Source organism: Coturnix japonica, chromosome 4, assembly GCF_001577835.2.
Source record: "Coturnix japonica isolate 7356 chromosome 4, Coturnix japonica 2.1, whole genome shotgun sequence".
NCBI lineage: Eukaryota > Metazoa > Chordata > Aves > Galliformes > Phasianidae > Coturnix > Coturnix japonica.
Genome location: NC_029519.1, coordinates 23520927 through 23533614, shown reverse-complemented (window position 1 = coordinate 23533614; position 12688 = coordinate 23520927). Strand labels below are relative to the sequence as shown.

Below are 12688 nucleotides of genomic sequence, written 5' to 3'. Positions count from 1 at the left end.
GCCAGGTCTTGAACACTTCCAGGAATGGAACCACTTTTCTGGGCAATCTGTTCCAGTGCCTTACCGTTATCTGAGTGAAAAGAATTTCCCCTAACATCTCATATGAATCTCCTTCATTTTAATTTAAAGCCATTTTGCCTTGTCCTATCACATTTAAGCCTTGTAAAAAGCTGGTGGTCTCTGTCTAACCTCCCTTTGAGTGCTGGACATTTTAGTTGTTGCTGAGTAATGTCTACACAGTGCCAAGGACTTCTCAGCTTCTTGTGCTGCTCTGCCAACAATGAGCTAGAGGTTCATGGTAAGGTGGGAAGGGACAGAACCAGGACAGCTGGCCCCAACTGGCCAACGGGATATCCCATTCCACATGGCATAGTGCACAACAATTAAAAATAGGGGAGTTGGCTGACAGAACTGCTGACTGGGGACTGGCTGGGCATTGGTTCTCTCATGTACCACTGCACTGTACATCGCTTGTTTATTGTGTTTTATCATTTTTTTTCCTATCTACATTCTTTGTCACAACCCATGAGTTGTTTTTTTTGGTTTGGTTTGGTTTGGTTTGGTTTTCTCCTTTTTCTTCTTCCCTTACCCCACCCGTTCCTTTTTCTCTTCTCCATCCCACTGGAGCCAAGAGGATGTGTAGATGTCTGTGTGATGCTTATCTGCCTGCCATGTTCAATCAGAACAAATATTCAATTACACCTTTGCTGGAAACTCATCCAGTCTTTTGCTAATCTTCCATTCACCTATTATCATAGAATCATACCTCTTACTAGACCCGGTTGCCCAAAGCCTTGTCCAGCCTGGCTCTGAATGCTTCCAGAGCAGGGATGGGGCATCTGCTGCCTTACTGGGCAACCTGTTCCAGTGTTTCCCCACCCTCACTGTAAAGAATTTCTTCTTAATATCTAGTATAAAACAACCCTCTTCAAGTTTAAAGCTATTTTTATTTGTCCTGTTATTACATGCCCTTATAAAATGTCCCTCCCCAGCTTTTCTGTAGGCCCCTTGACCTGTCCTTGCAGGGGAGTTGCTCCAGTCCTCTGATCATCTTTGTGGCCCTCCTCTGGACCCACTCCAACAGCTCAATGTTCTTCTTTTGATGGGGCACAAGAACTGGATGCAGTACTGCAGGTGGTGTCTCATGAGAGCAGAGTAGAGGGGCAGAATCACCTCCCTCTACCAGCTAGTAGTCTGAAACTATTTAAATTAATACCTCTTGTTTAGCAGTTCTAAGAGAAAACAGTGAAAGAAAGCAAAGCATAATGTGGCATTTGAACTGTGATGGCAAATATTAATCTTTATGTATATTTGCATGGAGAAGTCTTGATCTCATTTTCCTCTGACGTTTTTTTGCTTCTCTAAATTTGACAGTGTGATTCTGAAAAGAACAATAATATAGAGACTGTGTGTTCACTTGGCAAAATTAGTTTAGATTGAGGATCTTATTTAAAATAACAGCAAACAAAACAGTAACAAAACTGGAATGTGGAACTCTAATGGTACCAGTTAAACAAAAGATTGCTTTCTTCATTTTCGTTTTAAAGTAGCGAGGTAGTGTCTCCTATTGATTTGTAGTCAGGTGCCAGACGTTATTACCACTAAAATATATCCCCTGTAAAAATCAATGCAAACATACTATAGTACATTAATTACTGCACCTTTTTTTTTGTTCCTCATCTAGGTACTTACTCATTCTGTATTAGGGCTTCAAATGATGAAAATGTGATGAACCTTCCCGCTATAATATGTCATGACATTACTTTATAAGTAGAACTGTCTGATGATTTCAGATTTTCTATCAAGTTATGTTGTAATCGTTGCTTCCCAGTTTTTGAAATCATTCACCTCCTTCTAGGATATATTTTACAGTCTTCTGAAAGAATCTGTACAGGATTAGTGGAACATGCATGTATCTGAATCAAGGAACTACTCAATTTTCTTTAAAGAAATGTGCTTTGAATATTTTAAAGCTGTTTTTGTGCTTTATTAAAGCTTTCTCTTTACCCATACTCTATTAATAATGCCATCAGAAAGTTTTTGTTTTGAACTAAATGGTCTTCTACTACAGTTCTCTTTAGAGAAATCATTGTCTATTTTTGTCTATTTTGGCTTGTTTTTATACATAAATGTGTAATATTTTTGATGCATTTAATACTTCAGATGAGTGTAGAAGCAGTTCTGGATGTTCAGAAACAGCTTTAAAATATGTATTACAAAAAAAAAAATAATAATAAAAAAAATCCTTTGCTATCTTGTAAACAGCTGCCCTCTCAAGAACTAGGCAAAGGTACTTCTTAGGGTGGAGTGAAAACAACCAATTAAAAAACATTTATTTTTTTCTAAAATAGGTGTAAATGAAGATGATTTTGATTGGGAAATAATTGCAGTTTTAAAACACTCCACTTAGATGCCCTAACCCTGATGTGTTCAACCTTGTTGATCACTTTTTCTGACTTAACCTATGAGTATTAATCTTCCATGGCCTAACTAGCAGAACACTTAACCATCTCACACATTTTACTACAATGTGGAAATTATTTCAGTGATGCAGTAAGCAGTTAATAACACTTTATTTAAGGAGTTTCACAGCTCTGTATTTGTCATCCAAATAAGCAGCCTGTCTGTATTCAGTTTAATGCAGTAAAGACATTCAGTATCAACACGCTGAGTTCTCCTATTCCTAAGTTATACCTGTTTCCAAGGCTAACTGGCCTTGTTGGGTGTCTTTGTGTTTGGGCATCTTTGTGCAATGGAATTTGATCTTTTCTTTCACTAGTAGATAGCAAAATGCTTGAAGTCTTTAGTTTAATGGTATGCACTGGATTATTGAGGGTCTGAGTCCCTTGGTCAAAGATTATCCTTCTATGTGATACTTAGAAGAAAACTTCTGTTTGACTTTTAAAAAATAAATATTATTTATCTGTTCTAAAAAGGTTATTCTGTAGTCTTTATCTTTAGAGGATAAAAGTGTTTCTTCACCCTTGGTAAAATGTCTAGGTCTCCTTCATGTGAGAGGCAAAATCTTGCACATACCCAGCTGGAAATACAAGAAGGTTATTTCTGGCCAGATACCTGCTGGTGGGTTTTGTTAAAACTTCATCGTCTGTCTATAGATATCTAGTCTGTTGTGTACCTAAGACAGAGTCTAGTTTGATGAGACAAAATATCTGTGGTGGTATAGGTTGTATTTTTTTTGCTTGTGTGTTTGTTTTGCCAGTAGGGCAACAATGAAAGACAAAAGTATCTTAGTTGTTTGTAAACACATTTTAAAAAGCTACTACAAACAGTATTCTTATTATAACTTCTTTGAGCATTTTTTAATTAGGAAGAATGACTTAGAATGACACTAAGGCCCAGGTACTGAGGGCATGATTCATTGGCACACTGTACTAGAAGCCTAAAAGAAAGGAAGCACAAAAGTAATGTGATAATGAATTCTGCCTTAATGTATTACCGGCTTATTAACTGGAAAACATGTCCAAAATTGCTAAGATATGTTCGTTCATTATAGCCACTGCCTCAATATAGCCAAAACATGGAGATTCAGCTTTTTAGAGGTTAAGGCAAAGGAGATATTGGAGATAGGTAAACAGACTGATACTGCTTAGAAGTTGTGGAAGAAAATTAAACAAAAGCCTTTCTTGGACTTCCTCTGTAAAACGCACACTGCCCTGTAACAAATTCCACATGTGTGACTTGGCAGTTGCCAGTACTCAGTACAGTATCTACAGCCTGGGAGAAGAGGGATAAAAGGAGGAGATGTCCTAGCGTCCCTCTTTGATTCTGTCCAGAGGGTAGTTTGTAATTTCATTGAATCATCTAGGTTGTAAAAGACCTTTAAGATCATGAAGTCCCTCCATCAATCTGACCTGTCAAGTTCCAATAACTGAACTGTGTCCCTTAATGCCATGTCTGCCTAACTTTTAAATACCTCCAGGGATGAGGACTCTACCACTTCCATGGGTGGTCTGCTGCAGTGCTTGGCCATCCTTTCTGTGAAGAAATTCTTCCTGATGTCCAACCCAAACTTCCCTGGCACAACTTGATATTATTTCCATGTCTCTCTTATGAAAAGGTACTGACATCTTCCTTGTGCAACTTCGTTTCAGATAACTGTACAGTGATGAGATCTCTCAGCTCCTTCTTCTCCTAGCTAAACAGCCCCCAAGCCCTCAGATCTAGAGGTTTGAAGAGATCTAGAACATATAAACTAATTTATAGTGCAAAAATTTACTGGGTCATGTATGCCAGGAGAAATGTTGTAAATGTATCATATGGAAGCCTCATTTGTTATTTGGAGATATATCAGTTTATATCAAGTAAATTGTATGCTGTAACAGAAAACTCTTACCAAAACTCTTTCTACTGAAAACTTCAATTTTCTTTGAGGTTCCTGCAGTTCTTTGTACCACACTCAAAGCCAGTAGTTGCTTAGTGAAAGCAATGGGTTAATGTCTTCCTCAAAAACAAACAAACAAACAAACAAACCCACACAATAAAAGTCCTTCAAAAGAGATCTTAATGCTCAAAATTCGAATTTCATAGCTTCATGGTGACAATTAGATGTGTAACTAATGTATTGTGTTGTCTTGTAATGTAGAAGCAGTAATCATCTTTTTTTCAGGAGTAATGTTTAAATTATTTTCTCCTTCAGAGCTATGAAGTGATCTTAATTAATTAGCAATGAATGCAGTCCATGGAAGTCTGTGGATCTGTTATTCTGTTCTCTGGGTCTAAATCTTCCTGTCTCTGCTTGCTCACTAGGGAGTCACAATATGGACAGCTTTTTTAGCAGAAGACCTTGAGCTGACTCTGAACATCTCTTAAAAACACCAGAGGTTGTGCAGGAGTTGATTAAAGATGTGAGTAGTCTTTCCTTATTAGGCATGTAATGAGTCGAAACTGCTATATGAGAAATTGGTAAAGAGCCTTTAAAAATGGTCTTTGAGAAAAAAAAGTTATGACTACTTTGTCTTATTTTTAGTGCACAGTTGCTGTTATCAAGCATGTTTCCATACAGATGAGACTTGAAACTCGCTTAAAATTTTAAAAACAGAAACACCTTTCTTTAACAGATAAAGTACCTTGAAAAGCTGAGTTTTTAAAATTAACAGATTTTACAAAGCTGGTTTGCAGTTTACATGACAGCTTTGCAGGTGAAACAGTTTTCTGTTCTGCACATAATGGGAGAAATGTGGGAGGAGATGTGATCATCCGAATCGTGATTCTCTGCACTACAGTTACACATCCTCACGACAAGGCCGCAGATAGGGAATATAAAATTATAGATTCATTATGCATATTTGAAAAGTATTTAACAGGCTCGTTAAGCTCTAAATTGTGGTGGAGTTGTTTCAGTAATCATTCAGAATTAAAATACAGAGCTTATGAAAGCTGAAGTTGACACAGAGGCCACAATGACAGAGTGCAAATCTCTGTAAATATCAAAATATAGAGCACATGCATTTGAAAGGCTTCTGTCTTTGACAGTGGATTTAGAGCATGGGTCTGTGTTCTCCAGTGGCTTGCCATGGGTGTGCTTGTTCATTTCTTTTTCAAATAAATTTAACCACTCTCAAAGATGAGCTCCTCTTTGGAATAAAACTGATATTCTATTATTTTTTCCATCAAATTGGCAGATAGCAATCTTACTGTTTTTTTCTTCCTTTTTTATTTATTTATTTATTTTTTTTTCCAAGGAGAATGAATTTGAACATACTTTAGTGTCTGATAAGAACATGGTTTTGTGAATAGTATTAATTTAAAAAACAGAGGAAGAGAGGGAGTTCTTAAGGATCTCTTATTGAAGACTTTCTCTGAGTTTTGAATGATGGCTCACATTGATTGTATTAAACCAAAGCAAATTACATCCTTAGCAATGTGTCTATCTCCTCCCTCTGCTTTTCATTGACTGTACAAGTTTCAATTAAGTTGTAGGCTGTCAGAATATTTTGTAAGCTCCCATTTAAGGAACAGTAGACATTGTCATAGTCAACTGGCCTATTGTTTGCTATTGAGCAATAAAGTGTTCATCTCTGAAGATGGTTGTTTTGAATGTGTGATTTAAGTAAGTTACTGCCAAGCCATACTTCTGCAATTGGCTAATTCTCTTTACCTTCTTTCTGATTCACCCTCTTGTCTTTTAAATTGCTGTTAAAAAAGTTTAGAGGTTTGATAGTATAATTAATTTCACTCACAGAATAAAGTGTGTTATTTTTCCCATCTGTAAGTTCTCTGTATGACTATACTGTAAATTCCATAATGGGCTATAAAACAGACCATTACATAATTGCACATATAATTTACTCTAAAATGTGTAGGCTGTCAGATAATGCCAGCATGCCCACAGTCTCTGCTAACTAAGCTCTTGAGTGACTGCATAGACCATGTAGGCACACCTGACAGAGCTGAAGAGGTGTAGACAATGGCTACAAATGAAGAAAAAAGGTTTGACAAACCAGTACAGGTTTTTGCAGTACCTTTCTTGTTAAACTTCTCCCAAGTTAAAAATTATCTGCTTACTCTCTTTCCTTGTCTTTTCCTCTTGTGCAGTCTTTTAATTTTCCCACTGACAACACTGCTGCTTTGATATTACTTGACTTAGAAGATATTTTTTGATATTACAGACTTAGGAAGAGCTGATCTTGTGATGGTCCATTCTAACTACTGCATTAGCAGTGACATGGAAAGGTGGTTTCTTACAGGAATGCTGTTTCTTCTTATAGACACCTATATACATTGAAATAATAAAACATCTGGAAAGCTTCATTTTTAATTGGCATTTTGGAACTGATTGATGTTTATACTCTGTGACTTGTGAGGAAGATGAAAGAGAAATCTTAATTTCTAAAGGGGTTAGATCTTTTTTGGTAGGTTAAAAAGGAATAATTGAGTTCAGCTGATATGCAATGGTTTGACTTAGCTGGTGATCTGAATAGCTAATTCATACATTCCGGGTTTTAGTGCTTGATACTTAGTTGTAAGAAAGCAACAAGGAAGTAAACAAAAACTGCAAGGTTAATCAGTATGTGAAAATAAAGATAAGCCCTGAATTAATGGCTGTGAGCAAGCACTTCTGAATCCTCAGAGGAGTCCCTAGAAGGAGCACATTATAGAACCACTTGTGTGAGTTATGCTGGGGTGAGAGCTATTTCTAGTTCTTGTCTTTGAGATTTACACAATTTTGTACTATTTCCTCATGTTCTTGTGTTTGTTTTATTGTTTTTCTCCCTGTGGCTAACATGTTTACCTCTTACTGTGTTGGCAAATGAGTGCTCAGCAGGCAAATGCCTAATGTAAGAATGTGCAGAAGTTGAGTCCGATGACTCAGGACTCTGCAGGAAGGCTTTCTCTATGCTGCTGCTGCCCAGTGAATATTGGTACTTTGATTCAGAAGTGAACTGTGCTTTTCTTTATTACTGCCAGAGAATGGAGAGTTCTGCTTCAATGGTTTTATGTTACTATGTGAGAATGATGGTCTGAAACTGCTGTTGCAATAAGAAAATAAGGGTTTCCTCACTAATTCTGCTACTACATAGGATGGATGCTCTGTAGTTCTCGTTTCATGATCTGAAATATGAACCCACAGGATCTGTGGAAATCTCAAATGAAATACTGCAGATTAAGAACATGTGGGATATATAGCTTTTTTGACCTTCCTAGTGCATAGTTTTTGATTGAGGACAGATGAGATTAAGTGACCTATGGGGGTCAGAGCACTAAACATTGCTTATACCTTCTGCTGAGACTGAAGGATGCCTGTTTGATCACTGCGGAGGAGAGAGACTTTCCTGGGTTGGGGTGAACTCATTCAGTCTTGCATTCGTGTTTTGGTACAGTGATTGCACTGGAAATTAAAAGGGAGTAATGGAGGAGTAAACGAGCCTGTATTTGTATTTCACAGTTGGATTTATGGAGCAGGAATATATACTTCACAAGATACACTGTCCTTTTTTCGAAGCGTGCTTTGCCCTGAATTACAACTATAATCTATGACAAACTTGTTAATATATGCTTGTTGGTTGGTCATTGAGACATGAACAGACATGAACACTTCCAAAAGTTGTGCTATCTTTGGATTTAGCCCTGTTTTCAAACTGGGCCTATTTTAACTTTACTGGGTTAAATGATGTCTGAAAAAGGCTTTGGTGTTCACTGCCTGACTGCTTTAAGTTAAATTAAACATGTTTAATGATAAAGCATTATGGGTAGTGATAAACAAAATATAACTACAGTGTACAGCATGCATTAAATTACTGTTTTTCTTAAGATAAACTTCTACATCCAGATTTATAAGCTTATTAATGTTTGTCATGCATAAAAGCCTGTCTGAATTCGATTCACAAAGCTGCCATAGGTTATGCTTAGAGGCTTCTAAGTACATAGGTTCCTACTTAGTGACTTGATGCATAAATAATATAGGTTACAAAGCTTGAGGACTTCAGTAAGGTGGTGGTGCAGGTAAGATGAATATGGAAGAGGTCTGATTTCCACCTTTTACCTAAAACATTTAGGAAGAGTGTAAGTATTGCCACTGTCCAAGTTGTACATGTGTTATAAAATGTTTGCGTACTATTGATGCTGTTAAAAAGACAAATGTGGCTGACTTATATTTCAGGAGTTGTACCAAGGATATTGAGATCATTCAGGTGTTGGATGTTTGTGACCTTAATAAACACATGACAGCTTTTATTATCTGAGGCTTCAAACCCCACTGCGTGGAAGGAGGGATGGTGCTAAGTGAGGCAGAAAGGGGAAATGGGTGAGCTATTGCTTGTTTGGTTTGCTTATTTGTTATAACACTACTCGAGCATAACTTTCTTTGTGACCTTTTAAATTATTTGGTAGTTGATGTACTTCATTTGAGAGTGTCTTTAGCCTTGAGATTTAAAATGGTCATTGCAAAAGAATACTGACATGCAGACTGTTAACAGATTTTTATTCCATTGCAACACTGGGAGGTAACTTAGGCACTTGTTTTTTGACACTCACTGCACTCTGACAGTGAATCTTATCAGATAAACTAAAACAAAATTTCAGAGTAGCAGAAAGTTACATGTTGATTTCTATTTTTCCTTTTTGTCTTAGACCTGTTTAACAAGTGTTAATTATGTTAACACATAGCACAATCATATTTTTTTCTGTAAATGACTTTCCTGGTACTTGCAAAAACAAACAAACATTAAAAAAAAAACCCAAACAGCTATTTAATGAGTGAGACTTCTTTCTACTTATGAATCTTCTATGGATTGATTTATCTTTTAGACCTCGTTTCAAATTTTCATCAAATGCACTTACATAATTCTGATTCTCACTTGCAGACAATTCATTTCAGACTTCATTCCCAGTTATTAACACATATAGATGTAGTTATGACCTAGCTAACTCAAGGAAAGGAGAAAAGGCTTCCCTTCTGAAAGCCTTCCATTCTTCTCTTAAAGTGTATGTTAATTTCCTCTTTCAGGAAGGACGGAGTATTCTTTCTGTATATTCCATAAGAAATAAAGTAAGAAAGAAATAATGTCCTAAAGCTCACAGGATTCCCATTGGTGTATACTAAGACAAAGAGTTTCATCTTTTTTCACTTTTGATGTCATTTCTGTAATAAGCTATGCATATCCACTTCGAATATTATAGTACCTCTGGAGTGGAGAATCTGTTTTCCAGGTTCCAGTCAAGAGTGGAGTTTATCCTGGAGTTATGAACTCCTAAATACAGATGTCTATTATGAAAATCCTGGAAAATACATGCAAATGTAATTCTCTAGTAAAATGTTATGAATATCCTACATGCTTCTACTTGTTCTTGTCATTTGTACAAATATTATATACAGGAGGGAAAAGAAATCTGTCACTGTTAAGACATGACTTCCAAGGAACTGCAGTAACTAACATTTTTCAACAATTTATTTCTGGGAAAATGTGGAAGTTGCAGTTAGTTTATTCAGCTCTACTGTGTTAGCAATTAAAACACATGTTAAAAATAAATCTCATTTAGCTCTGAGCTCCCTAAATTTGACTTTATATTTCTAGAATATTGCATGGAAGACAGCACAAGGTTCACTTTAATTGGATTATGTTGGAAAAAGCTGCCACAAGATGCTCTGGACCAAATTCCCTGGCTGACTTAGACAGACCATAATCCTTCTTGCAGAGTGGGTGGGAAATGCTATCATTTTTTGATATGATTACATTTTATACCCACTTTACTTATGTGCAAGTGTTAGAGCAAAGTAAAGACTGACTCCTCAAAGTGTAATGTAAAGAGAAATAAGGTATTCAGCCAAGATCGGGTAAATGCCTGCGACATTAGCAGTATGGGACTGATAACTTTATTTTCATTTCTAAGTAAAGTGTAATGATTTCTTTGCAAGAATAAATAACTGGTGATGTAGTTCTACTTAAAGAGAGGGTGTTTGGAGTTGAAGGTGAGCCTAGGAAGAAAGGGGTTTGGGGAGGTATCTTTGTTTTGGTTTTTGTTTCTCACTAACACGCTCTAATTGGCAATAAATTAATCTTCTGGTAGAGTTTATTTTGCTTTTGATATTTGGTGATGGATCTCCATGTCTTTATCTCAACCCATGAGCTTTTTTGATCATATTTTCTCCCCATCTTGCTGTGGAAAGAGAGTGAGAGAGCAGCTGGGTTCACCAAGCCAGGAATGGTTTACCCACTATAGCCACACATTAAATAACTTCTTGGACTGTCATTTCTTAGAGTTCAGCCTAAATTATTTAATTCTAGGCAGTGTCCTTTGTTCTCCAGAATGCTTCTTCTAATATCTGTGGAGAATGTGGTCTCTCGTACTGTACAGACTTCAGTAGGATTATTTCATGAGGCTGACATTTACAGGCTTTTATGGGACCCAACTTTGGACAAGCTGACCCTTATACCATTTTCTATTAGAAATGTTATGCTTTTTCATGGGTCTTCTATTTATTTATTTATTTATCTATTTATTTATTTATTTATTTTTAAAGCTTTGAACTGTTGAGCAATATGACATATTATTATTATATAAAATATTATTATTATAGAAGTATAACAGCATAATAAGATTTTAATTTTATCAGCCATGGAAAACACATGGTATCCCTCATACTGAAGAAATGGGCTCCACTAGTCCAAAATCAATTAGTGACTTTTCAGTTCTCTTATAATTACTAATACAGTGGATACTGAAAACAAATAAGTATTTGATACCAAGGATACTTAAATCTTTAAACTCTGCTGGGAATGGCTACACTCTCATGACTTTGCCCTTCTTCCCATATTACTTCAAGAAATTCTTGGCAGTTTGAGTATCTTATCATATCTATCTTTTCTGGCTATTAAGCTTTTGTTAATCTTGAAAATAAATCATATAAGTATTAGAAGTGAGTGTTTTTTTCAATGGATTTGGTGGTATTCTAACTCTCAGAAATTATATTTTTAATACATCTAGGAAGTCTGGCCATTTTTAAAGTGCTGAATAACAAGAGTACATAAACTAGGTTAGCAAAACCTATGGAGAAAAAAAAATTAAAAATTAAAAACATACAAAGAAAAGCATGTTTTTCATTTAGGGATTTAAATTTTAGGTCACTTGACTGGTACCTTCCCCTTGATAGTCAGATGGAGTGAGGGGATTATAAATGAGGTGTCTGCTTCCATGCATCTTAGCATGGGTAGAAGAAACATGTCTGAATGTGACTGTAAGATGTAAATGTGTTTTGTAAGGACTTTGGACGTATTAGTATTAGCACTTTCTAGTATCTAGCAAAGCTTTCATAAAACTGCTGCATAACTAATACAGTATTCACTGGTGTAACTGCTGAGCTCAAACCATGATTTGGTGCAGCTTCTTCATTTCAAATAATTTTACCTCAAAAATTGAGCTAAACTAATAGAAGCAGGTCAAGGGTAAAAACTGGAAACAGAAAAAATTAGACCTTAAAGTGCCTATAGGCCTCAACTAGTTCCCCAACTGCTGTACAAAACCAGAGTAAGATTGTCCCTCATAAAAACAAACAAACAAACAAACAACAACAACAAAACAAACAAACAAAAAAACTACCAAAAAACCACACGAAACTATATTTTGTGAGTACCTTACTTCCTAGGTGGGGAAAAGACAGAGATGGAAAACTATGATACGGTGTCTGGAACAAAATGAGGGATAGCATTCAAGACAGTCCAGGTTTAATATTCTTTTCATTACATGAAGTGTACTTCACACAGACAGAGAGAGCAATCAAACAGTGAAAGAGACTTCAGATCAGAAGTCCGTTAATGATGAAATCTGAAGAATAGACAACATAAGTTTGGTGAGGATGCACTAGACAATACACACTGTGTACCATGCAAATTGCCTTGAACCCTCCATGAAAAGTAGCGAGCTTTACTGAAGAAGAAAAATGAATATGCTTTAGAAAGATAATGACATGCCTATATATCACTGAAACAGGAGGCAGAACAGAAAACAAATTAATGATTATTTGTAAACCTAATAAGGGAATGTCAAGGACAGCTAGTGCACCAGACAGTACATGAATGTGAATGATAAAAGAGAAAGCAAACAGTCACTAAGAAAAGTACAGGAGAATTACTCTGTCATTGAAATCAAGTATAAAGAGGGCTTATGATTAACAGAAGGACTAACCTCTTGCTTTTCTTTCTAATATCCAGGAATGTTTATCACAAATCTT

General features: G+C 36.1%; 1 long non-coding RNA gene across 5 annotated transcripts in view; it reads left to right on the top strand.

Annotated features, from left to right (window-relative positions):
- The window catches only part of LOC116653413, a 36056-nt gene that overhangs the window by 3209 nt on the left and 20159 nt on the right, over nucleotides 1-12688 (top strand). For all 5 annotated transcript variants that reach the window (XR_004307195.1, XR_004307194.1, XR_004307191.1 and 2 more), the window contains exon 3: nucleotides 4768-4865. This is a non-coding gene — a long non-coding RNA (uncharacterized LOC116653413). The remainder of the gene's footprint in view (nucleotides 1-4767; nucleotides 4866-12688) is intronic.